Source organism: Doryrhamphus excisus, linkage group LG1 (assembly GCF_037039965.1).
Source record: "Doryrhamphus excisus strain RoL-2023G ecotype Guam linkage group LG1, RoL_Dexc_Guam_v1.1, whole genome shotgun sequence".
In the NCBI taxonomy this organism is placed as follows: Eukaryota; Metazoa; Chordata; class Actinopteri; order Syngnathiformes; family Syngnathidae; genus Doryrhamphus; species Doryrhamphus excisus.
The window spans coordinates 16,515,880-16,542,843 of NC_136357.1; the positions used below are offsets into that span (position 1 = coordinate 16,515,880).

Genomic DNA, 26,964 nt, shown 5'->3' on the forward strand with positions numbered 1-26,964 from the left:
TATGTGTTCATGTTTCACATAAGGATTGTAAATGATGGGCAAAATAAAAAAAAAGTGCATTTCTCCTTTAAAAGGGACCTACTAAGCTTTTTCCACTAGTGTGACTGATCACAGCAGAGTGGGCGTACCTAGAGGAGGAGGAATAGAGTAAATTCAACAGATCGTTTGGGTTCATGGAAACACTGCAGAAAGAGGTGCGGAATCTGGAAGCTCTAGAAAGGTAATCGTGTGTAACTGCTCTATAGGAGTCTACAACTCAATACAAAGTGCCAAAAATGAGCATAAATGGTCCATTTTGAAGCCTTTTTACAGACACAAGAACTGATGTACTGTTTATTCCAATATGTAACCATATAATCATTGAAAAAAACAGACTCTTAAGTGGGTTATCTTTTTTCATAAATGTTACAAAGACCATCGCTATTCAATCCAAATCTCCAATTGTGGACGGGTAATTGGTCTGCCAACGCAAATAAACCTCGGGGTCTTTAATACGGTTCAAAAAACATAAAAACATTGGCATTAAGATCTGTGGCTGTAGACAACTTCCCGATGCAGATTTTGTTGAATGAACTCCAAGAGATGCATTTGAAATATCATAAGTAGTCCAGCATCTGGCATCTTTATCTACCTCTACATGCACCATTTGATTCACTTACATTACAACACTGAATGCGCACTTCATGTACCTCACTGTAGAGTTGGTCATTGGGACGGAGCTTTTGCTAATACAGTTTTTATATGGTTCGTTTTTTGTCTCAGAATTTTGCACGTTTTTTGTCATGCATGTAACTACTTTGCCCGTTTGTTTTGCACAGCATCCTACGGCGAAAACAAACATGACATCCTATACGTTGCTGACTCATCGTTTGTACATTTCTTATTGAACATGACTCTCTATAAAATGTATTTTGTGTTTATATATTGGATGTCTGCAATGGAGGTCGAGTGGTTCGCGCGCAGACCTTACAGCTAGGAGACCAGGGTTCAATTCCACCCTCGGCCATCTCTCTGTGTGGAGTTTGCATGTTCTCCCCGTGCATGCGTGGGTTTTCTCCGGGTACTTCGGTTTCCTCCCACATTCCAAAAACATGCTAGGTTAATTGGTGACTCCAAATTGTCCATAGGTATGAATGTGAGTGTGAATGGTTGTTTGTCTATATGTGCCCTGTGATTGGCTGGCCACCAGTCCAGGGTGTACCCTGCCTCTCGACCAAAGACAGCTGGGATAGGCTGACCCTCGTGAGGAAAAGCGGTAGAAAATGAATGAATGTCTACAATGGATTGATAATTTGATTTTCATTAATTCCTATGGAGAAAAAGTACCTCGGTTTTCATACATTTCAGTTGTCGGAAAACCCAGGTAGCACTGTGCATGTATTCGTTACAGCCCTAATCAGCACTATTAAAGCTGGCTGAGAAGTTTGCTCATTATCCCAGTCGAACATAGTTTCTGTTGTTGCTGTGTTCTGAAATACACGGATTAACAAATGGGGTCGAATAGAGGTATATTTTCTTTTTCCACTGTCTCATGCAATTCAAAACATTATTAAAGTTAAATAATGTACTTGTTATGAAGTATATAGTCAGTTTTCACCTTTGGGGAATAACACTCGTTTTTTAATTATCACCTGCTTCCAATTAACGGCCACTGTCTTTAATGATTGTAAAAGATGAAGTGAAGTCAGCAGCCAAAAAGTAGTAAACTAAACGAGCTGCTCCCTTCATTGTTTGCACGAAAACAAGAGGTCACTTTCCCGGAAAATGTCAACTTGAGTCAAAGCAAGTATTTGAATAAAAAGCCTATTAAATTCCCGATGCAAGAGCATCCTCTTGGTTTTATGTGCGGGCGCATCTTGTGACGAGGGTCATGAGTGGAATTTGATGCCGTGGCGCCATGAGTTCATGCGTTTTATTGCTGACTGAAACTCTTGGAAGTCTCAAAGCAAGCAAGCAAACAAACAAACAAACAAAACACGTCCAGGGAGACAGGGAAATGATGAACAGTAGCCTGACCAACTGCGCAGCATTCTTGTGGGGTTGAAAAAGAAAACAAGTGGCAGCAAACCAAGAATGAGCCAAAGCTGCTGCTGCTTTCTTTTTGACGTTAGCTGACATCCACAGCAGATGCCTTTCACATCCAATTTGCATTTAGATGATAACCAAAGCAGGGCTGTTGTTCCGGCAACAAAATAATTACAAGTAATACACCTCATTGCCTCTGATTGACGGTGTTATGTCTTTATTTCATTTGAGGGGAATATGCTCTTATTGGCTCAACCACCAACTTAACCCTTTTCACAACTGAACATAGTTTTACAACAATCAAGCTAAGCTCAGACAGGAAGCAAGTTGAGGCATCGTATTTTCAATGTGCGGCCAAACACCTAATTTGTTGAAATTACGCTAACAGACACACTGAATGACAACAACCTAAATCTCAATTCCCATAATTCTGGTGTATAAGTCGCTGCTTTTTTCTTAAACTTTGAACCGTGTGGCCTACGCAATGTATAAAACGTTAAAATAGCTAAATTATTTAATAGGTTCCAATCATGTGACAATTCCTTTACTTCACAACTACTTGTAACCTTTTAAATACTAAATATAACGTGTGGTGCTATCTTACCAAGAACACTAAACTCATCACACAGCAACTTAACACCCATAGGAAGTAATTGGTGGTTGCTGGGGCACTGCAATGATGGAAGCCTCCATCTGGGCTCCTCTACCTCCCTCTGGTAGACACATGCAGCATTCATCCATCCATCCATCCATTGATCCATTCATCCATCCATCCGTCTATCCCTCCATTCATTGATCCATTGATCCATCCATTGATCCATCCATCCATCCATTGATCCATCCATCCATCCAGCCACCCACCTACTTTCTATGTCGCTTGTTCTCCATTGAATTGCTTTGCTCAGGCGCAATGCATTATGAGTTGTGTCATAGCTCATAATTAGCTTCTGTCAAATAAAGAGCTGTCTGGTCCCAATTTGTTGAAACAACATGAAGAGTCTCTCTTAACTCCAACAATTAATTAATCTCATTACCTGTTTGTGAGCCTTTAGAGAAGACTTAAGGCTAATTTTGCCCCATGCTAGCAATTTTAGCCACACCTGACATATTTTATATTTATATATTTTTTATATTTTATATGTATATATGTATATATAAATTATTTGTTGTTATTTGTAAAAATAAGGATACATTCTCTTGCGAGTTTTCAGAAACATGCTAGCCTTTGATTTTTTATGCTGGATTTTTTATGCTGCCTAATGAGAAACACGTATTTCAGCAACATTTATTTTGCTGGGAAGTTCTGGAATTAATTACATTTGTATTATATATATACTTTGTTAAAATACAGGTAAAATACTACTATTTTTGCTAATTTGACATATTTTATATTTATATATTTTTTATATTTTATATGTATATATGTATATATAAATTATTTGTTGATCTAAAATGAACAGTCTCGCTTAATGTTAACATGTTCTGTCTTCTTACCTCTATGTGAGCCTTTTGGTGAAACTAAAGCTGGTTTATCTTCATGCTAGCCATTTGCTACAAACATTTGTTGGCATGTTCTGGAGTTAATTACATTTGTATTATATATATAATTTGTTAAAATACAGCTAAAATACTGCTATTTTTGCTAATTTGATTAGCAAAAGGTAAAAATAAGGATACATTCTCTTGCGAGTTTTCAGAAACATGCTAGCCTTTGATTTTTTATGCTGGATTTTTTATGCTGCCTAATGAGAAGCACGTATTTCAGCAACATTTATTTTGCTGGGATGTTCTGGAATTAATTACATTTGTATTATATATATACTTTGTTAAAATACAGGTAAAATACTGCTATTTTTGCTAATTTGATTAGCAAATGTAAAAATAAGGATACATTCTCTTGCTAGTTTTCAGAAACATGCTAGCCTTTGATTTTTTTATGCTGGATTTTTTATGCTGCCTAATGACAAGCACGTATGTCAGGAACATTTATTTTGCATTCAGAGCAATAAAAATGGTTTTATAGCAAAGTATTTCATCGAAAAACCACATTAACAACCGTGATTAGACAGCACCGACACCAGAAATGGATGTAAATCTATCTTGGAACAACAAATCATAAGACAAATACATACTTTTGTGCTGTAATGTTCCTCTTGACTTGTAACGATGTGCAGCAAGGTAAAATGACACACGTGCATTGATTTTTAATATTGAAATCAACATAATCGACTTTTTCTAATTAAGCCACCTGATTTTGACATTCAGCAAAAGTATACCCATGATTTCCATAATCTGCTCAAAACATCATGTGATATGTCGCTGGTGTTTTGAACAAAGCAACAGGGATTGGTTGGCCTTGGCGTTGTTGGGTGGGGATACCTGTGGTGTTATAAAACAAGCATACCCAGCCCGTAAGACTCACTTATCACTTATAAAATGCTAAAATTTGCTATCACCTTATTGACTGAAGATGTAGTTGTTAATGCATGCTTACGTTCTTTTAGGTGGCTTTTTCCTGGCTTTAGCTATTGACGGGACCTCCATGAGGGCCCAGTGCTGAAAGACAGCGTCAATGCGAACCAGGGAGGCGGAGAGACCATCAATAGTGGCCGGTCACTGAGCGCTGTGCCCCAAAAGGAAAGAAATGTCCATTTGATTCACCGCTGGAGGTGAGAGCTCCACTCAGGCAGACACATTGTTTTTACTTAAGGGCAAAACAGAGCCAAGTCGATGCTGAAAGCACTGAAAACTTGGTGGTGGAGAAATAAAGTCCTAAAAACAAAGTCCTAAAGGCCACAAAATATGGCCATATTGATAAGTATCTTATAAAAAATACAACGCAAATGACAGTAATTGGAGATATTTAGCATCAGAAATGGCAGGCAGAATTTAATGTATATTTGATCTTTTAAAACAGAACGAGCATAGAATAAGACATGGCAGTGAAACTAGCTAGCTAAAATTTGTTTTTGAACACAAATAAAATGACAAATTGCTCTCTTATTGCTCTCTGGTTCTATTGTGTGAGTTTTCTCCGGGTACTCCGGTTTCCTCCCACATTCCAAAAACATGCTAGGTTAATTGGTTACTCCAAATTGTCCATAGGTATGAATGTGAGTGTGAATGCTTGTTTGTCTATATGTGCCCTGTGATTGGATGGCCACCAGTCCAGAGTGTACCCCGCCTCTTGCCTGAAGACAGCTGGGATAGGCTCAAGCACCCGGTAGAAAATGAATGAATGAATAAACGTTGCGTGTTGACTCATTTTCAGCGCATCGTAAGGCGATACACGCTGCACACTCACTACGTTTTAAAAGTTCCCCGGCTCATTGCTAAGCACGCCGTGCACAAGTGGGATTGTGGCGAGCATGTTCAAAATACACCACGGCACCTTTAAGTTCACTTTCACAGAGGAGAAGAGAGCAGAGGAGATACTTTAATCTGCGGGAGGAACAACCTTGATCTGTGCCATGAAGCCAAATATCCAGAAGTGAAGAAAAAAGGTGATAATCCCTATTTGAGGTTAGATTTTTTTTTGGGGGGGGGGATTTACAAGGCTTCAGAAAGGCTTTCTCTACTCTTCTTTTGACCTCCTGCACAGAAATCCCTGGTGCACACCTGCTTTGGGGATGTTCACTGCCATTCATCAGCTTGGTCCTATTTCAACATCCACATGAGAGAAAAAGAGGATTTATCATGAATTATACTCCATCTAGGAGGAGAAAGTGTTCACATTGTGGCTCCTGAAGTCACGTACGCATGTGCAGCTCGTGAAACATGAGGACATGAAGGCATCGTTCTGCACACGTGTGTGTTCACCGGCGCTAATTAATCTCACAAGAACGTGTACGCGTCGCTGGTACGGGGATCAAGACTGTATGCTCGCAGATGCCTTCATCACAAATCTGCAGATTAGCTCGCAGGATGTCGCTTGGCGATGTGCAAAAAGTCAAAACAAACTTCCGCTTTACATCCTATCAAAACACCCGCCATGACATTTACGATGCGTTTGTGTTTCTGTTGATCGAAAATGTCAACATAACACACGTCTTCTCATGTACTCAATGTGACCACAAAGCAGATAAGAACATGTTCCGTTCCTACGGATACTGTGACCTTATGCGTTGTTACAGAGTATTTAAACCGTAATGGGCCTTTAAAGATTTCTGTTTTTTTGTTCGTCTTGTTTTGATGTTTAATGTTTCATTCTGGTAGACTAGGAATAATATATGTTTTGTTGGGATGAGGTTGGAATCTGGGTGGTTGGGGGGTGGGACTAGATAAGTCTTGACTTATTCCCATTCCCTTTCGAACATGTGTAGGTTTATATATACATAGGTATTTTTTATTTGTGTTGATTTATGTTTGGTTTGTTGTGTTTTGGATATTGTTTGAAATAAAGAAGAAAAAAAAATGGTGCAAGTGTCCAAAAACGGTGTAACTACAACCCCCGGTTCTGTCCAGGGGGGTGGCGTAATAATAATAATAATAATAATATATTGTAGTTTGTTGAGGGTTTTGGAAGGCGTACCGTAGAGAATACTGTTGCAGTAGTCCATTCTGGTTGGGATGAATGCATGGATCAGGGATTCAGCGGCAGAGAATGTAAGTGATGGACGGAGTCGGGCTGTGTTCTTAAGATGGAAAAATGCAGTCCGGGTTAACTGTTTGATGTGGGTATGATGTCAGGATGCCTCTCAACATCGAAGAATACATTGGTGAAGAAGGACAATAATACTTTGTGAAGAGTGGAGTTAAATTAGATTGTAAAAAGCTCTGAAATCGAAATTGGTTGCATGATCGGTCTCGAATGTTGCTACCATTCTCAAGGCTAAAGATGCTATCATTGAACATCTGATCTCATGATCTCCCTCCCTAGTAAAGCAATAGAACCAAGGACCACCTATATAAGGAACGTCTAGAAGCAAGACACATACATAAATATGTATTTTTAAAGTTCCATGAGGTGAAGTATAAGCATAATTAGCAAATACTAGATGTCTATGTGTTTCTCTCTGACAAACAAGACTGTGTTGTGTGGTTCAAGTGGCCATTTTAGCTGCGTGATGTATTTTTCTTTTCCTTTCCTGTTGAGTCATGTGCAGGGTGGTGTACGCAAGGGCTTCTCAGTTTTGTTAGCGCGCTTTTGTTTTGTCAGATTTTGTTGGTCATAACTAACGTGACGTATTCGTCCCCCCTCGTGGCTTCCAGTTGTTAAATAAACGATGACTGGAGGCCGTGTGGTGCAGAGAGCATGACTGCATTTCTTCTGGTGCAAGAACAACGGATGCGATTGTGACTCCAGACCACAAGCGGGTCTGTTAATAGCCGACCAAATTACTTGCAATTCAACAGAGCACTCAAAGCAACACGAGTGGCCAGTTTCTAAAAAAGCGACTCCGTTTGGGCTTGAGTTTGAGCAACAAGCAACTCAAGCCACAACTTTAACAAATCAAAACAACACATATAAGGCCTGTTCTACTAAAGCTTTGCATGTGTAAAAACACATGCAAACTTGGCTGCGGCTGTAAAGCTGATCTAATAACAGGGCGCACTGAGGATTGTTGACACCCCTCTATTAGCAAAATATATGCAGATGATCAGAACTCTCAAAGCACAGGAAGGAGGAGATGCAAGTGCTATCATTTAGCACCCGCAATGCGATTTATCAAAGCCTGAAACAGTTTCCGGTTGCTGTTTTTGTGTCTACTTTTGCATGTTTGAAAGGTAGGCGCAAACCACAGCGTTACGCACTGCTGGGGTCATTGTGGCGAGAAGGACGTGAGTGCAATGGCAGACGATGGAGAGAGCGTATGTTCTCTGTGCTTGTCAACATATTTGGACTGGATGGAAAAGTTAACCTAGCATGTTTTTGGAATGTGGGAGTACCCGGAGAAAACCCTCGCATGCACGGGGAACATGCAAACTCCACACAGAGATGGCCGAGGGTGGAATTGAACCCTGGTCTCCTAGCTGTGAGGTCTGCACCACTCGACAGCCGTGCAGCCTCACAGACAAGTGCTGATGTCACTCTGGCCCTGAGAGGCAAAGTCTGGCTAAAAAAAAAACAACCCAGCCCTAATAGTTTATGTATGCGACATGGGCCAGCACTTCTGATTCTGAAGGCCCTGAGCAGATTAGATCAATATGGCAACACATAGAAGCTGAACTTTGACTGGAGGAAAAGTCAAGTCAACAACATGCTACAAATAGGCTATTGGGATAAATTAATATCATTTCATGGAACAAATACTTCAGTTTAAGTTTGAAATGTGGGTCAGCGTTCCTGGTGATGGATAGGCCAGCAGAGAAGGCCTTCCTGGCCCTGACTGCACACCAACAATGCCATTTTTAAGCTGCTAGAACTGCATTACAATGCAGTTAGTACCTCTGTGGAAAATGGGGCTGTTAGCACAACTTATGCACCTGCTGGTAATCTTAGCATTCAATATTAATCCATCATATTGAAATAAATAGAAATATAAATACATTCAAAATTTTAAAATAAATAAATAAAAAATAATACATAATAATTAATTATAATTATATAATATAATAATTTATATAACATAATTATAATTAATATAATAATTAATAATTAATTATAATAATAAATAATAATTCAAAAATTAATTGAATATTTTTGCAGTTAGAGCTCAGAAAACCTGTTTATGACCTTCTAAATACTTTGTTTAACCATTATAAGAGCTCTGTAAACATTAAAGAATACACCTATATTCACCTTTACTCACGTATTACCCAATATAATAGATTAATAATAAAAGTAATAATAAATACGTGGGCATTGACAGCTCCTGTGATGGCTTTTGTCTCAACATTGTAACATTACTGACACCTACTGAAACCAGTCTAGACTACTACTCTACTGCCACTGTTTATGGTTAAGGAGAGACTCAAGGTGCACTTTAATCGCATTATTAAAAAACAGAGGACACAAGCAGTCAACATTCACACAGGAGCTGCTGTCGGCCACTCTCTACACTGCAGAACGCTTCATATAGTGTATAACACTTCATATTATGACTTTTCAATGCCTTATATTTGTATTTTATGCTTGAAAATACTTAATTTAGGACTTGAATACGTAAAATATACTTAAATATGCATATTGTTTTCTAATACAGACCACATTCAACCACAAAACAGTGATCATTAATTAAATGATGGCTATGATGTCCGACCCGCACTGTATAGTGCTTTTCAAAATACTCAAAGACACTTTACAGAAGAATGGAGTTGAATAAAAGCAAGTAAACAGAGTAGAAGACACACCAAAATACAACATTGATTGGTTAATACACAGTTAAAAGATGAGTAAAAGCGGGGCGGGGCACAGCAGTCAGACATAAAAAGTTAGACATTAAAAACAGATTTAAAGAGGTGGGTTTTGAGTTGGTTTTTGAAGGTGGGAAGGTCAGGGCAAGCACGGAGTGAATGGGGCAAAGAGTTCCAGAGGATGGGGGCAGCCATGGAGAAGGCTCTGTCTCCCCAGGTTCGGAGCTTGGTCTTACAGGGGAGTGCCAGGACTTTGGAGTCTGAGGAGCGAAGGGGACGTGGGGGATTGTGTGGATGGAGCAGGTCTGTGAGATATGGGGGGGGGGGTCAGATCGTGGAGGGCTTTGTAGGTTATGAGAAGAACTTTGAAGTGAATGCATTGGGGGACAGGAAGCCAATGGAGGTTTTGGAGGACAGGGGTAATGTGTTGACGGGAGCGGGTGGAGGTGAGGAGGCAGGCAGCGGAGTTGTGAATATATTGTAGTTTATTGAAGATTTTGGAAGGTGTACCGTAGAGAATACTGTTGCAGTAGTCCATTCTGGTTGGGATGAATGCATGGATCAGGGATTCAGCGGCAGAGAATGTAAGTGATGGACGGAGTCAGGCTAAAAAAAGGACGATTTGTGATGTATTTGCATCAGGTGAGTTTTGATCAGGCACTTAGTAAAACATTTATGAGCTGCACATGAGACCCACCCCATCATCATCCTTCCAGAACCCAAACAGCAATTTTTCATATGGCTACTGTACAAGGAGCCTTTGTGCCGTCACAAGTAAACCACACTTGACTAAGAGCAGCGAAGGAGTGGAAAGAATCGCTCAAAGTACCCGCTGGTGGGAGGGGCCGGCATGGGATGTATTTTAGGCAGTTCCTTGTGGAGGTTTTGGCGGGCCGTCAGGGTGTTGGTCTTGTTTCCAGTAGCGTCACTCTCTCTGTGACACAGCTTCATAAGACCTTAATAACGTGCTGCACTTTCTTAACGGCCCGGTCTGTCTGATGTGGCGCTGCTACAGAAATGGCAGCGCAACGCAACGAATTAAAAGCGTGTGATCTCCAGAAGTCGGAAACACCCATGGATGCTGCGTGTCTTGATTTTAGTTGGCTTCTGGCTCTTGCTATGTGACAAAATTAGCACCTTTGGCTTTTTGTGTAACGCACTCATACAGCCTGAGATACACACACACAACTTTTACCGATGCAGACAGTGAGGCTTGGCTGTATGACCGCCAAAGTAACCCAGTTTTAAATTGATTTATCGGCTGTTGGTAAAAAAAAGACATATGTCCCATACGTATGCCATATGTTCCATATATGCCATATGTGTCAAAATGCTGAACATGTCTCTGTTCATAAATATAAAGCCAAACCAAGTCCTAGTTTTGGTATGATTGGGTTTTCAATCATACAACATTTTTTATGTACAATATTGCACATAACAAACTAGTCTGTGGGGCTGCACGGTGGACGAGTGGTTATACCTCACAGCTAGGAGACCAGGGTTCAATTCCTCCCTTTGCCATCTCTGTGTGGAGTTTGCATGTTCTCCCCGTGCATGCGTGGGTTTTCTCCGGGTACTCCGGTTTCCTCCCACATTCCAAAAACATGCTAGGTTGAATGTTGAGTGTGAATGGTTGTTTGTCTATATGTGCCCTGTGATTGGCTGGCCACCAGTCCAGGGTGTACCCCGCCTCTCACCCAATGACAGCTGGGATAGGCTCCAGCACCCCTCGTGAGGATAAGCGGTAGAAAATGAATGAATGAATGAAACTAGTCTGTTTGCTCTGTGTTGTATCGATCTGCAAAATCAAACCAAACCAAACAAAGCTGCCTCAATGTCTTTGCATGTTATGGTTTTACTTAGTGCTAAATAACCTGCCAAGGGCCCAAAGAAAGCAATTCCAGCAATTTGATAAGAAGGTGAGAAAGACGAATTGAATTCAATCTTGCCAAGATGTCTAGAAAGTCTGCGTCAGCGTTACACAGTGGAAAAATTCATTTTGCACTTGTGTGACTGTTAAGAATGTGGTGTTAAAAATAACTGGAGTCCTTTCACAGCTTTGTCATTCTGTGTTAGACATCAAGTTAACGCTGAGTATCACTGGTATATATCAGTGTTTTATTATTAGCATGGGATTGGACTCATCCAAAATTTCTTAAAGGGGACATATTATGCTAATTTTCCAACCCTATAGAGCAGCTACACACAATAACCCACACAGAAAACAATTTTATTTAGAATCTTCACCTATTCCTGCTGTATTTCCTCCTGACTATGAACCATATAAGGAAATTTACCTCTCTGTGACATCACAAAGGGTTAGTTTTACCACGCCGTCTGAAACCGAGCGTTTTGAGCCATTCCAAACTTCTTTCAGAGCTCACTTCCAAATGCACAAACCTCATTATCTGAAACTTTGGTATCGTATAACACGAGAATACAACATTCTAACTACATTTATAGGTCAGAAAAGTGGAAAAAGCACAATAGGTTCCCTTTAAATTTACACTCATTCACCTGCCCACATGCACACGTAAAACTTTAAATTATTATTTATTCAAAATTATTTAAATTATTTGTACAAATCACTGTTTACGCTGTACATTGTTCATATTTGATGTCATCTATTTATATTCCACATTATTATTATTATTATTTATTATTATGCGGGAGCCAGGCAACAACATTTCGTTGGCAATTTCACTGCTTTGATATTGTGCAATGACAATAAAGAAAGTCTATCTATCTATTTATCTATCCATCCATCCATCCATCCACCTACTTTCTATGCCGCTTGTCCTCCATTGAATTGCTTTGCTCAGACGCAATGCATTATGAGTTGTGTCATAGCTCATAATTAGCTTCTGTCAAATAAAGAGCTGTCTGGTCCTAATTTGTTGAAACAACATGAAGAGTCTGTCTTAATTCCAACAATTAATTAATCTAATTACCTGTTTGTGTGCCTTTAAAGAAGACTTAAGGCTAATTTTGCCCCATGCTAGCAATTTTAGCCACACCTGACATATTTTATATTTATATATTATTTTATATGTATATATAAATTATTTCTAACATGAACTAACATGATCTAACATGAACAGTCTCGCTTAATGTTAACATGTTCTGTCTTCTTACCTCTATGTGAGCCTTTTGGTGAAACTAAAGCTGGTTTATCTTCATGCTAGCCATTTGCTACAAACATTTGTTGGCATGTTCTGGAGTTAATTACATTTGTATTATATATATAATTTGTTAAAATACAGCTAAAATACTGCTATTTTTGCTAATTTGATTGGCAAAAAGTAAAAATAAGGATACATTCTCTTGTGAGTTTTCAGAAAAATGCTAGCCTTTGATTTTTTTTGCTGGATTTTTTATGCTGCCTAATGAGAAGCACGTATGTCAGAAACATTTATTTTGCTGGGATGTTCTGGAGTTAATTACATTTGTATAATATATATAATTTGCTAAAATACAGCTAAAATACTGCTATTTTTGCGAATTTGATTAGCAAAAAGTAAAAAGAAGGATACATTCTCGTGCTAGTTTTCAGAAACATGCTAGCCTTTGATTTTTCATGCTGCCTAATGACAAGCACGTATGTCAGGAACATTTATCTTGCATTCAGATCGATAAAAATGGTTTTATAGCAAAGTATTTCATCGAAAAACTACATTAACAACCGTGATTAGACAGCACCGACACCAGAAATGGATGTAAATCTTCAGTTACACTACTCTAAATCAACTTTAATGTCATTCCTTATGCTGATACTATTTACTGTGCAAAGACCTTTTCACATTACCATCTTTCCACAAGTAGCACTCCACAAAAAAAAAAAACAACCCAAAAAACATCAAGTAAAAGTCTCCTGGTGAACATCTGCGCTAAATCCAATCCAGGTTTGAACCGTGGCACCTTTGGTAAGAAACCCTTTCATGTTCTCTTGACATTCTTTTTTAAATACATCCATCCTGCTACTGCTGCATTGCTTTTCTCATGCATTGGAAGCATCCCAGATATGATAATGTGTTGGAAACATGTAGCGTGTAACGTGGAAGCCTCCTCCTTGTGAATGAGATGGAAATGAATTTTGGCCTTTAGTTATGAATATATTTATGTATGTTTATTGGAATTTCAATGAGCTTAAGCAATGTAATACCATGGGCCAATTGAAGCAACACCACCTAAATACAGTATTCATATCTGTGTCCTAATGAAGGCTGCACCGAAAAATAAGAAATCCCAATAATCCCGCCGAAGGCAGGCCGAGACCCTCCAGCTGGCGTTCAGATGTTCTAAAGACGGTTGTTAAGAAAAAAACAAAAAGCCGGAATGAAATAAACTCATCTGGAGCGCTGAAAATTGGCACGATGACACGCGAGACTCATTCTTAGCTTTCCAAAAAACTAGTTTGCATTGAAGCAATGTCCAATTGTTACCCTCCGTCTTGGAGCATCCAGTGGAAATTCTCCCTGAATGCTGTTAGCACCAACGCTACTTGGAATTTTCCTTTGAGTTCATCAACGGACATATTGTAGCTGTCATGCTTTAAAAGCCTAAAAAGGCAGGGGTGGCCGGAAGTCATGCATCTTTTGTTCTTGGCTTGAATGTAAACGTTATGTTTCCTTTACATTACAATTTTTGAAACAGAGTCAACCGTCATACTTTGGTACCAGCTCTTTATTGAATTCAGTATCATTGGTCAACTTCTTCATCACAGTTCTGGCACTTGCAGCTTCCTTTGCGGCCTCTAACATACGAAATATGCATTACAATACTCCACGAAACACCATGCAGTGCTTGAAAGATGAAAGAAAGGACACAGATACAGAGTTGTGCATCATTCTGTGCGTGTTCTATGAACAAACAAACCACACATATAATGATGATTAAAGGATTCTCTAGCCCTAAGAAGTTGTTTATTCCACCATTCTGTGGCATAGTGTGGAATTTTTTTTTTTTTGGTTGGTTGCCATGTCAGGAATCACAATGTCTGTTTATTGCACTGTCATAGTCATAAGATCGTTTATTAGCATGAAAAAAACAAGCTGTGACATTTGTGCCCCACCCTGCCACGCCTTACGTGGTCGGGCATGTTGCATTTGGCAACCGAGTGTACATCGCAACAGCGTTCCTCTGGAAAAGAAACATACACTGCATGCATTGGAGATGTGCACACTCAGCATGTTTGAAGGTTATTTATCTCCATGTCACTCAGCAATGCCAATAGGACCTTTTTCCACAGGATTATGTATTTTGGAAGAAAATATATCTCACATGTGACACAAGACACCTGCTCATAGTTAAGCTGAATTCCTTAACCGCACATACTGAGAAGAAACCCCCGCTCCTGTCTGCTCGGCACACATTTGAGGACCACCGCTTCCACATGACCTCATCGCAGACGTGTACTGTAATTCAGATGGAGACCGCCATCAATAGTCGATGACACCCGAGTCAGCCAGTCGTGGTCTTGGCTAAAAACACCGCCCGCCACCCTGCGGGAGTTCAGGACACGGCATGCCGAACAGCTGTGTGATTTAATAAGGAGCTCAAATTGAATATGTGACGGCGTGTAGATCTTGTTTTATTGTCCTTGTGTGACTTTTCGGTGTGCAAAGCGGAAGCAGGGCTTTGTGTTGCTGTTGGACTGCTTTAAGGATTCCTGGTGGCTCCCAACAAGAAGCAGTACTGCCAAAAACGTACAGTGGTCTAAGTACGCTAGGACCTCAGTCAGTAAAGTGAAAACGTCCGCCATGGACATTCATTCATTCATTCATTTTCTACCGCTTATCCTCACGAAGGTCGCAGGGGTGCTGGAGCCTATGCCAGCTGTCTTTGGATGATAAGCGAGGTACATCCTGGAGTGGTGGCCAGCCAATCACAGGGCACATATAGAGAAAAAACCATTCACACTCACATTCATCTATGTACAATTTGGAGTCGCCAATTAACCTAGCATGTTTTTGGAATGCCGGGGAAAACCGTGGAGAACATGCAAACTCCACACAGAGATGCCTGAGAGTGGAATCGAACTCAGGTCTCCTACCTGTGTGGCCTGCGCGCTAACCACTCATGACCCCGTCCATCCCCGCCAAGAATATATTTATCATAAAGAAAACGCACAACCTGAAATCACCAAAATGCCCAACTGTGTCATAATTAGGGGGCTGCATGAGTGCTGCTGTTAATTTAAAGGGATAGTAACGGATGCCACCTGGTGCAGCTGTGCGGCTGTACATTAGCAAACCTCACTCCCTGATCCTTAAGACTTGCCCTGGATGTCCACTTGACAGTTCAAGCTTTTAGCTCGACGGCTAGCGCTCCTGACAGTTATTCTGCAGATCTTAGTTCGAGCCTAAGACGGAACACGGGGCTGGCTAGCCAGACTGGCTACATAATATAATTGTCAATAAATACCTTATCTTAGGCTAAACTATTGTTGGTCCATATATGTGCTAGTTAGCAGACAATTGATGTATCTAGATTGTTCTTACCTAGCCTATGCACCACCAAAAAAAACAATTTTCGTACAAATCGGTGTGGCGTTTTCTGTATAATCCTGTTGAATGTAGAACATTGAAACCATTCAGAGTAATTCTTCTTGAAAAAACTAACATTTACAGAGAAACAGTTGGCGCTATAACCTCAAACACAAAGGCCATTTTAGCCAACATTGTTTGTGGGTAAAAGGCCAAAACACATACAAAAATATACCTTTTAAAAAACATATTGTCTGTGACATAAAAAAAATAAATTGACTAAAATAATGTTTTGAGATTGAGATTTTGTTTTCACTGGAAAGGTCCTACGTTGTTGCTACCACAGAAACAATACCAACAACGCTCCATTTCCTCTTGTGGTCCTCGGTCACAACAATAGACTTTAATTACCTGCTCTTTTTATCATCAACTCAATGATTCTCAGACAAAGTCATATTGTTTCTATGTAGAAATGTCTTAAAATTGCGTTTTTCCACATTCTTCCATGACGTGTACGGTTAAAATTGTTAAACCCTGGGTGTCTGTTCTTGATACAACCTATATTGGGACAGCCGGTCTCTACTGTTAGTTGTGTTTAAGTTCTCAGACATTACCAATCAAACATTTGGATAGATTATTGTATCATATTGAATGAGAAAGTGTCTTCAAACTTATATAAATTGTTTCTATGGGATAATTAAGGACTACGTTAAAAAAGCCATAGCATTTCAGTATGTGGAATCAAACTATGGAATGGATTGAATAAGGAACTCAAATAATGATTGATGTTTGCTAAATACAAGGATGAAGAGTCTTGAACCAGTCATGATGTGCTATATATATCACTATATTGACACTTACTATGGTACCCATTATGGCATTGGATGCTCATATCACCTTGTACTTTGGTACGAGGTGCATTATTAAAAAAAAAAAAAAAAACTGTATTATGGAAAGCAGGAAGTGAACAAATGTAACAGTTACTGATTGTAAAAGTACCAGATGGAGGGGTAGGATTTAATAAGATTTGCTTCTTCCTACTCCTTTTGGACATGTGGAACTGGGAACTGATTATGGGATGCACTCAATTGTAATCTGATGCATGTTCAAATGAAATAAAACCATTACCATTACCATTACAATTAAGATGCATTTGAAATTAAAAGTAACTTCAGCGTGGTGCCTTCACGTTCCTTCGGTAACTGTACACTTTTTGGTCCTCAAGCAAAATAACTTGATGAACAAACCAGTCATTGGTGAAGTCACAATCCTGCAACTGCTGATGCTCCCATGCAGCAGCTGTTTCATATTTGCTTTCCACTGGAAGCGTCTGAAAAGATCATTCAGAGCACTTGGCTCCCGAATACCCCCCCCCCCCCTACTGGCCGCAAGCTCAGGAATGTCGACGTGATGTTCTGGCTTTACATCCTCTGCAGCAGACCTACCACGTCCAATTTCTACACTGAATCATGTTTTGGTTTGGAATATGGACTTGATGTCACCAGTCTGGTGTAAAGAAGAGGGGTCGGTTAAACAGGACTATGAGTCAAAAATAGAGTTGTCTGCACTTTTAGCGAAAAAAGCGAACCCAAAGTGCTTGCTCAGCAGAAAGTCACTGAAGACGAGGGCTAGCACATGAACACCATTTATTAAAAATGAACTCCGCAGTTTTCTGGAGAAACGAATCCTTTGGTCGCCGGCCACATTCTTAGCCACTTGGGTGCGAGAGTGATAGTTTATGTTCATTTGCTGCCAGCACTTGAAAAGGTCTTAATGACACCCAATTAATGAACCATCATTCAGTCCTGTTCTCGTTTATGTACACGACACGACATCGGAATCCCACTACAATTAGGCTTTGTTGAGAGGGAAACCCGATGATTAACATGACACTCAGAATGGTTTGATAAAAGAGTGTTTGGGAAGGTGCAGCAGGTTGCAAGGTCAGGTCTAAGACTGCTTATTTTCTGGGACCTGATCTCAGACCTGAATGGATATGTTTGGTCAGAAGCTTTGTGTTTTGTCTCAGTTGCATGCTGTCATTTGATAGGAAGACATCTTTTTCTCATCCGCTCATTTGGGTGTCCTCTTTATCCAAATCTGTCACCCGTTTCTATGTTCTTTCCTTGTATGTGTCACTCGTTCTTATGTGTCTCTCGCTTTGCTGCTCTTCTCTATTTATCTGTGTTTATTTAGAGCAGGGGACTCAAACACGCGGCCCGTGGGCCAAATGTGGCCCGCAGGACACTAGTTTGAGGCCCCCGTCTTAATATGAAAGTTTAATGTTAGTGCGGCCCGCGCAATTTTGATATGGATGCTGTATGGTATCATGTACCATGTATCATGTACCATGTATCATGTAATAACTGTTAATAGTTATCCTCCCTATCCGTGTGGAAGTGGTCAGTTTTTGGCTATTTAAGTTTAAAGGAAATAACTTGAAGGCTACCGTTTAGGTCGCTAGCTCTCTAGTTTGCGAGTTAGCATGTGTCTCAAGACCCTGCAGTTGACCCTGTATGTTGTAAATAAAAAGAGTATAAATGTGACTATAGTCGTGTTTTGTCATGTCTACAGGGCTCTAATAATGCTTTGTTCATTTTAATCTGAAAAAAATAATTTGTCTACCCACCAACTATATGTGGTTTCTTAAGTTTTTATTATTTGCTGTTTTATTATTATTATTATATTTATTTATTACTGATTGATTGATTTTCTTTATTTTTGATTTGTTTATTTAATTTTCATCTTATTTTGTGCAGAAAAATAAAAATTAAGATATTTGAAAATAGAAAAACAGCGCCTCTCAAAACTAATTTATTAAGTATAGGTACAGGTCCATGATCCCTGTTTTATTGGTGATTAATCAAAGTTTTTAGATGTCGTATAGCATCGGATCCTTACTTTCAAATATAAAGTACATCAGCACATATCGACCAGTTCCGGTAAAACTGCAGGAATGGACTAATCGCAACTTGTGTTTCCTGGCTGTATAAACCACGACCTTTATCTCCTCAAAGGATGCCAACCACCTGAGCCAAGCTGCCCCGAATGAAAAATAAACTCTATAACGCCGCCACTAAAATATTTGTGCTCTTGAGTCGCTGCACGTTGAATGACACGGCAATTTCTCCCCGCAAACTCGTATTGAAACCGCCGCCGCCGCCGCTGCTGCCGCCGCTGCTGCCGCCATAAACCCGAAATATGATTTCCAGATCTGCAATTCTGATGGCTGGAATGGAATCCTGTGTTTGTTGCCGTTATCTGACACCGCCACCTGATGGCAAAGTCACACGGCGGCTGCTCGCAAAGAGGAAATGATTGTACGCTAGAAGTTTGCAGGGGCGCCTGTTTCCACCAGATTGAATCTAATCCTGGATAGTCCTCCCTTTAGAGCAAGTTTGGACCACAGTTTCCATCAATCGGATGTGCTCCCACATACACACACATACCCTCCTCGTCACCCGTCTATGAATAAAACATCAAGATAAGAGCGCCTCCTCCCCTTCACCTACATGTGAGCAAGACCCCCATCTGCTTCTTCTGCTCAATAAATGAACACGGCCCCCTGTAGACTGGAGCTGATGGGACTCCAAATGCAGGCTCTTATAGATGCTTCACATGCATCCAACTCAAACATACAGAAGAAAATCTAAGGCCAAACACAGTCCAATACCTCTTTTTACCAATTAGATTTGGTATTTAATTACATGAACAGGTTAATTGGTGACGCCAAATTGTCCATAGGTATGAATGTGAGTGTGAATGGTTGTTTGTCTATATGTGCCCTGTGATTGGCTGGCCACCAGTCCAGGGTGTACTCCGCCTCTCGCCCAAAGACAGCTGGGATAGGCTTCAGCATACCCGCTACCCTAGCGAGAATAAGCGGCATAGAAAATGGATGAATGGATGGATGGATGAATGGATGAATGGGCAAAATGCACTGCAGTACTAGGCTGCAACCAGCAGAGGCACTATTGTCGGAACGTAACTTCAGCCATATAAAAATACATATGTAATATAATAGAAATAAAAATTATTTTGTTCCAAAGCATTTGATGTTTCATTCTGAAAAACAGCTGTAAAAAGAAAAGTCGTGTGAATTGTTAAAATGGTCCTCTGAAATTAATATTAAAAATATATCAAACATTTGCATTCCTTAAAAAATGTTTAATTCTTAGACTGTAAATGTGTTTTTGTAAAAATGGAAATTAAAGTAAAACATGATTTTTTTTAAATCATATGTAATCATTTATTAAAAAAACATGCTCTGTTTCTTTCGTTAAAAAGCATTTAGTGTTTCCTTCTGAAAAACAACTTTACAAATTGAATTTGTGGAAATGGCTAAAATTAATATGAAATATATAAAAACGCAACAATATATCAAATATATAGTAATAAAAATATATTAAAGTGTATAAAAATATATTCAAAACAACTAATAATGAATCACTAAATGAATTATTTTAATATAATTCAGGTGAAATATAAATGTTTATATTTCTTACAATGGGATAAGAACATCAAAATAGATCCATCATTTGTCTATGTTTTATTATTAACTGTGTTAAACTTCTTTTTACACTTGTACATCAGTGAATGATGTTAAAATGCTGCTAAAACTGTTGTCCACACAATAAATAAAAGTTGTATGATGGCCACAGCTTGACCCTGGAATTGATTATTTGTAGTTCCATTATTTCCTGTTGGAAGAAATGTAAAACCTCAACAAATGTTGATGCCACCCTAGCGGGGGCTAATAAGTGTTCTCCATTATTTGAGTTGGGGGTTTGTACTGGGCGTAAGCAAGCCACCACGGGGTAAAAATAGGTGGACATCAGAACCACCATTGAGTAAGGATAGGGGATCCGACAGGGAGGGGGGGGGGGGGGGGGGGGGTTGGGAGCATTAGGGGCCACAGTAAAGGTCATCCTGGCTGGTTATGGTGGCTTAAAATAGAGAAAGGAAATTACGTGATGTTTGGCTTAAGCAGCAGCAGCAGCACAGCAGCTCTTGGTAGCAAAGCATCCCACAACAGCTGCACAGGGGAGCTGAGGCAACAACCTCACCCTCCTTGCAGACAACAAGCTCCCTGTGCAATCATGTTGAATGTTTTACACGCTTGTGACAATGCAAAAAGATTTAGAACAGCGAGGACAGACAATAAAGTAGCAGTGCTGGGTCACGGGAGTGCAAGAAGAATCCATTAGGGATAATTATGGCACTCACAGAGTCATTGTTTGTACCTTTTATGAGGTATGACAGGAACAACGATCAAGGGTACAAATGAGGACCCTCGCTGACGGGCTATTGTAAAGACGTAAAGAATACCAGCTTATTATTGTACCGCAATTAGATGCCGTGGAACATCATCTGAAGCTTTGTCCACATTTATACAAGAGGATTCAGACTCCATTGTGTTTTAAAAGCATCTTTGTCCATGTGAAAACCTGTTTGCAGGCTGTCATATACATATAACATATGCCAAAGCACCAGGTGGCGCTATCACATGAGAACAATCTAAAGCAGGGGTCTCAAACTCAATTTACCTGGGGGCCACCAGAGCTAGGTTCTGGGTGAAGCTGGGCCGCATCAGGTTTTCAAAAAAAACAAAACGCATTTATTAAAAACTGGAAAAAAAATCAATAAAAAAAACTATGTTCAATGCTTTTGCTTCTGCTATACCCTACACTTTTTCAGTACTTTGGTTCCGGTTTTCCACACCAAAATATCTGATAAAACATTCCACTGTTCTCAAATATCTTAATTTTTATTTATCTCTACACAAAATAAGATAAAAAAATAAATAAACAAATTAAGAACAAAGACAATAAATCAATCAGTAATAAATAAGTAAAATAATAATAAAACAGCAAATAAGAAAAACGTAAGAAACCACATACAGTTTGGTAGAGAAATTATTTTTTTCAGATTCAAATGTACAGTATTAACAGTTATTTAACCTTTAACATGAACATTAATGAAACTTAATAATTTGTCCCAATTAGCAAGTTAGCATCATACTCAGTTCCATCTGGGAGCAGCGTGGTAACTTTAACAACATGTTTGATGAGATGCTTTATCTTGACGTGTATTTTCCGTTTTATTCCAAATCATTTCCTGCATTTATTTGTACCCAGCATCATAAACCTTTAGCTTCATTGCTAATCCAAGGCATAACAGGGCGGGGTAACAGGGTAGGGTAACAGTATGGGCGGGGCAAAATCATGCTAATTGTGTCCGGTGTGCACACAGCTTTAAGCTGTCATTTCAACAGTAAACCTTGGTATCAAGGTGGGGGCCTCCAACAAGCGTCTCGTGGGCCGCATTTGGCCCGCGGGCCGCAAGTTTGAGTCACCTGATCTAAAGTCTCCCAGGAAGTGTTTCTGAGAGTGGAAGGAAAAGCTACATTTGTTTACAATTCCTAACGAGGCAAACATCAGACACAAGTGGTTGGAGTTGGAGTGTCCTAACTGTGCTTAGTTTGTGTAAGTAATGCAACAAAAGTGGTTGTCTGTGTAGCATTATAGAATGTGCATACAGGGGGAGGGTGCAAATTACAAGCTTATCAAATCTGGAGTTGAAACATTCATTTCCTACCACAATCAGTGGGTCTACCAGAGTTTTTTTAAACACTGGTAGACCCGCAAAAAGCCTGCAATGAACACATAACACATTACCGAAAACGGTAGAGAGACATTTTTTCTTGGGAAACTTCTGACTGTCCAGTTTCTACTTCCGGATCAACGGCATTTCACATTGGACTGTTTTGTGAACATGGGTTAGTATGCACGTTACTTGGTCAAGCAGTAAGTAACAATTTATCAGTGTCCTAACTGTGTTTATTTTGTGTAAGTACTGCAACAAAAGTGTCTTTCTGTGTATCATTATAGAGTGTGCATACACGGGGAGGGTGCGAATTACAAGCTTATTAAATCTGGAGTTGCTAACATTCATTTCCTACCACAATCAGTGGGTCTACCAGAGTTTTTTAAACACTGCTAGTCCCGCAAAAAGCATGCTATGACCACATTACACATTACCAAAAACGCTAAAATACTAAAGCCATCCAGAGACATTTTTTCTCGAGAAACTTCAGAATGTCCAGTTTCTACTTCCGGATCGGATTCGGGATCTAACACATATGGCTGTATGTCAAAAGCGGACATCGGCGTTTATTATCAACTCCTAAGTTGCCAGGTATCTGCAATACATTGAAAGTCTTCCTGAGAACCTGGGAGGCTGGCCGTGGTCGGAATACACTAAAACAGACCATTTTTCAAGAAATACAGCTGGAATAGGTGCAGATTCTGGAAGATCTAGAAAGCTTCCTGTACTGGTTATCTTGTGTAGCTGCTAAAATGTGTTTAATGAGCTTGTGAGGCATGGATTGTGTCGAGATGGCAATTGAAGGAGAAGGTGTCTATACATGGAAAGGCCGTACGTTCAAACTGTCTAAATCCCAGCATCCAGGCTAGATTGTGTGGGATAGCGTCACTTATGGTTGCCAATACGGAATGCTTATGGACTATGAAGCTCAAGCAAATTTATTGGCCGCGGTCTCATGATGAAGCCGCCTTATGATTGTGACTCATGCAGCCTCGGGCCTGGAGGGAGTCCCTGCACATCCAGTGGATTCCTTACGGCTATATTTAAAGCGGTGACTCATATGCATATCCGAGGTATCACATTGTTCCTCACTTGACATGTACAAATGTCTCTATGTGTACTGCTGTGCTGCCATAAACATAAATTATTCAGCTTTTGCATTCAGTGCTGTTTTGTTTTGTCTATATTAGGCAATAGACAAGCAGACGGACGATTCCTCTTACTGCCGTCCAGCGAAGCAAGACGTCTCCAGATGTTGGAGGCACTTTCCAAATGCATGACTCAGCATCATATCGCTTCCCGTGACACACGCAGTTTTTCCACACGCCTGAACGAGCGTCCCCTGCGGGCTACATTCAACCTGATTCCGTCCGTCAGGGGCATGTGAGATACATGCGACACATCTCCAAAATGTCATGCTGGTCCTAACTCCCTAATGGACACGTTAAATGATACCCCCGTGATGATGTGGAGTCATTCAATTAGCAGCTGACGACGATAAGGACTTAAGGTCATGAGAGCCGACGTCAGGGGACATCATTCCGCCGCCACTGCCCGTTTTGGTTTTTTATCATTTTAATTTATTTCCAGTGATAAAAAGGCGGAGAAAACAGAACTGAATCCTCTTTATTCATTTGGTAAATAAATAAAAAAGTCGTGCGCCACAGAGGCCATATCAGAACATCTGGTCATGCATAATTCCTTCTTATTGAAAACTTGGCACTTGTGTGATAATGAGAATTTTCTCTGGCGTTTCCATTTTGGACGCCCCAAAAGCTCTTATCGCAAATAAACACGCCAATTGAGTTGCTGCTGCTGCTGTGTGGAAGGCCGATGGATGTAAGCCCGTCTTTCACCCAGCACTTTGATTTCTCAAAGTGACAGTTCACGCCTTTTGGCCCTGTAGGTAAATAATGACACACTGCATCTAAGCCTGTTTGTCCTCCAGCGGCTTGGCTCTGGGTTAGAATTGACTGAACTTGCTATGAAATGACATTATGTACATTATGTAGTATTTACTTATTCATTCCACTTTTACATTTGGCTTCCTTTGCAGCCTTGAAGTTGCCTTTTTGACCTGAAATCACATAATGGTGATGTAACATAACAGATGTACCAAACACGTCTTTGGTCTGGCAGGTATGCGGGTAGCAAGTTGTTGCCAGACTTCTATATAATTTATTCAAATTCGAGTTTTGCTTCATGTTGCGTTTATTTGTTTCTTGTTTCTTTTTCAGCTTTTCAGCTTCAGGTTTCGGCAAATCATCTGTCTTCTGCATCTGTCTCTCTCACACCAACTACCCTCATGTCCTCCTTCACTACATCCATAAACCTCTTTGGTCTTCCTCTACGCCTCCTACCTGGCAGCATCCTTTTACCAATATATTCACTATCTCTCCTCTGGACATGTCCCAACCATCTCAGTCTGGCCGATAACTGACTTTATCTCCAAGGCCTCTAACATGTAATGTCCCTCTGATGTACTCCTTCCTGATCCTATCCATCCTGGTCACTCCCAGTGAGAACCTCAGCATCCTCATCTCTGCTACCTCCAGTTCTGCTTCCTGTCTTTTCCTCAGTGGCACTGTCTCTAAACCAAACAACATGGCTGGTCTCACCACAGTTTTGTATTTATTTGTTTATTTACTTATTTACAATCCATAAATGATTTGTTTCGCAGTTATACAATGGTCTATTTTAAACAAAACATATTGAAATACAAAGGATATATAGTATTCTGGTCAGTAGATGGCAGTAATGATACATAACATTGATGAGACATTACCTTACATTAAATTACATTAACGCTGCTTAAAGTCACTCATTCATCCATGGCATGTCTGACATGAAAGAGTAGAAAAAAGTTGGAATTGATAAGATTTTGGCCTCTCAAGTTTAGAAGAAATGAATGTGATATACAATAAAAATAGATTTGAATACATGGAATGCCTAAAATCAGCTGTTTTTGGCAGTACATTGCCGTAGCTGTTGATGTACTTATAGGAATACACACAGTATATAAACATACTGTGTATATTCATTCATTCATTCATTTTCTACCGCTTACCTATCCCAGCTGTCTTCAGACGAGAGGCGGGTACACCCTGGACTGGTCGCCAGCCAATCACAATCACATATAGACAAACAACCATTCACACTCACATTCATACCTATGGATAATTTGGAGTGGCCAATTAACCTAGCATATTTTTGGAATGTGGGAGGAAACCACTTGTCGGCACGGCGGACATGTGGTTAGTGCCGTGCCGACTTGTGTATATATTGTTTAATTTAAATATATACTGCATATATTTATATAACCCAGGCCGCATGGTGGACGAGTGGTTAGCCTGGTTAGCCTTGGACCTGGGTTCGATTCCTTGCTCAAGCATCTGAGAGTATTTCCCTCCTGTTCTTTGTCTAATGTGGCATGACAAAACTGCGTCCTTGGAATTCCCGGAATTACTCAGCAACACAGTCACAATCACACTTATATCAACAATTTGCCACTTGTGGGCTTAAAATGTGGGCGTGGGCCATCACTAAATCCTTTTTCAGCAACTAATCTGATTGACAGGGTTAGATCAACACAACGCCAAGCCCTTTGACCTCCCAAATGGAGGACGAGATCTAGGTCTGTGTTTACGTACAGCGACTTCTTTGTGTACGCACCCAAGGCTAAATGAGGATTGTGTGTGGGCTGCCTAACCCCACCAAGGAGATCACGGCCTTAAAATATCACCATGTTCTGACAGGCTGCCTCAAAGAGAGCAAGAGGGAGCGAACCGTCATTTGCAAATTTGAAGACAACAATGCACTTTTCTGTCGTTCGTGTTATCAAACTTTCACAGCTTCATCAGGCATTTCCTACTTCATAGCGGAATATTTATTTTCCTGACATCGGGAATAATGACACTATGTGATCAATGACCAATATTTAGGGGCCAGATGGGGCAAAATATGCAGTATGTCTATCAATACATGCATCACTGAAGCTAAAACAATACAGATGTGTTCATTTGACGCCTTTTAATGAATTACCTAATAAACAACTCTGCATTGTTCAGACCCCCCAAGAGGGTTGAAAGCCCTCTCCAGATTAGCTTCAGGGTTCTGCTGAAGAATTTGGATGAGAGACTGCAAACACCAAACTTTGAGGTGGTCGGGAAGCACAGAAAATCACAGTATGATTGCACTTAGTGCGCATGTTCTTTCACCAGATGTTCAACCTGAGTTCCTCACATATCAGTTACATGAATGATCAATTGCTCATGTTCCGTAACATCATTAAACGCTTGCTTTCTGAGTATTCTGTATAAACAGCAGAGTGTTAGTATCTAAGATGTAATAGGGTAAACCAACACTTCCAACTCCTGCCCTGTTGGGTTGAAAGTAATTGACTACGGCTATTACAGTAGGGTGCACGTTTAAGGAATCTGTTATTATGTTACTCAGTACTGTAGGTGTTTTATATAGCGGTATACTGCTATAGATTCTTCCAATGATAAGACTTTCTACGGGTAGAAATGATACACGTAAGACGTTCCCAACG

The 26,964-nt window shown here is 40.0% G+C and overlaps 1 protein-coding gene and 1 long non-coding RNA gene across 2 annotated transcripts in view; one reads left to right on the top strand and one right to left on the bottom strand.

Annotated features, from left to right (window-relative positions):
* The window catches only part of cspg4 (chondroitin sulfate proteoglycan 4), a 78,385-nt gene that overhangs the window by 43,473 nt on the left and 7,948 nt on the right, over positions 1–26,964 (bottom strand). The gene's annotated exons all lie outside the window — the stretch shown is intronic.
* Positions 4,536–6,260, top strand: LOC131131433 (uncharacterized). Its single transcript, XR_009130192.2, has 3 exons — positions 4,536–4,694; positions 5,437–5,528; positions 5,627–6,260. It is a non-coding gene; the product is annotated as an uncharacterized LOC131131433 (long non-coding RNA).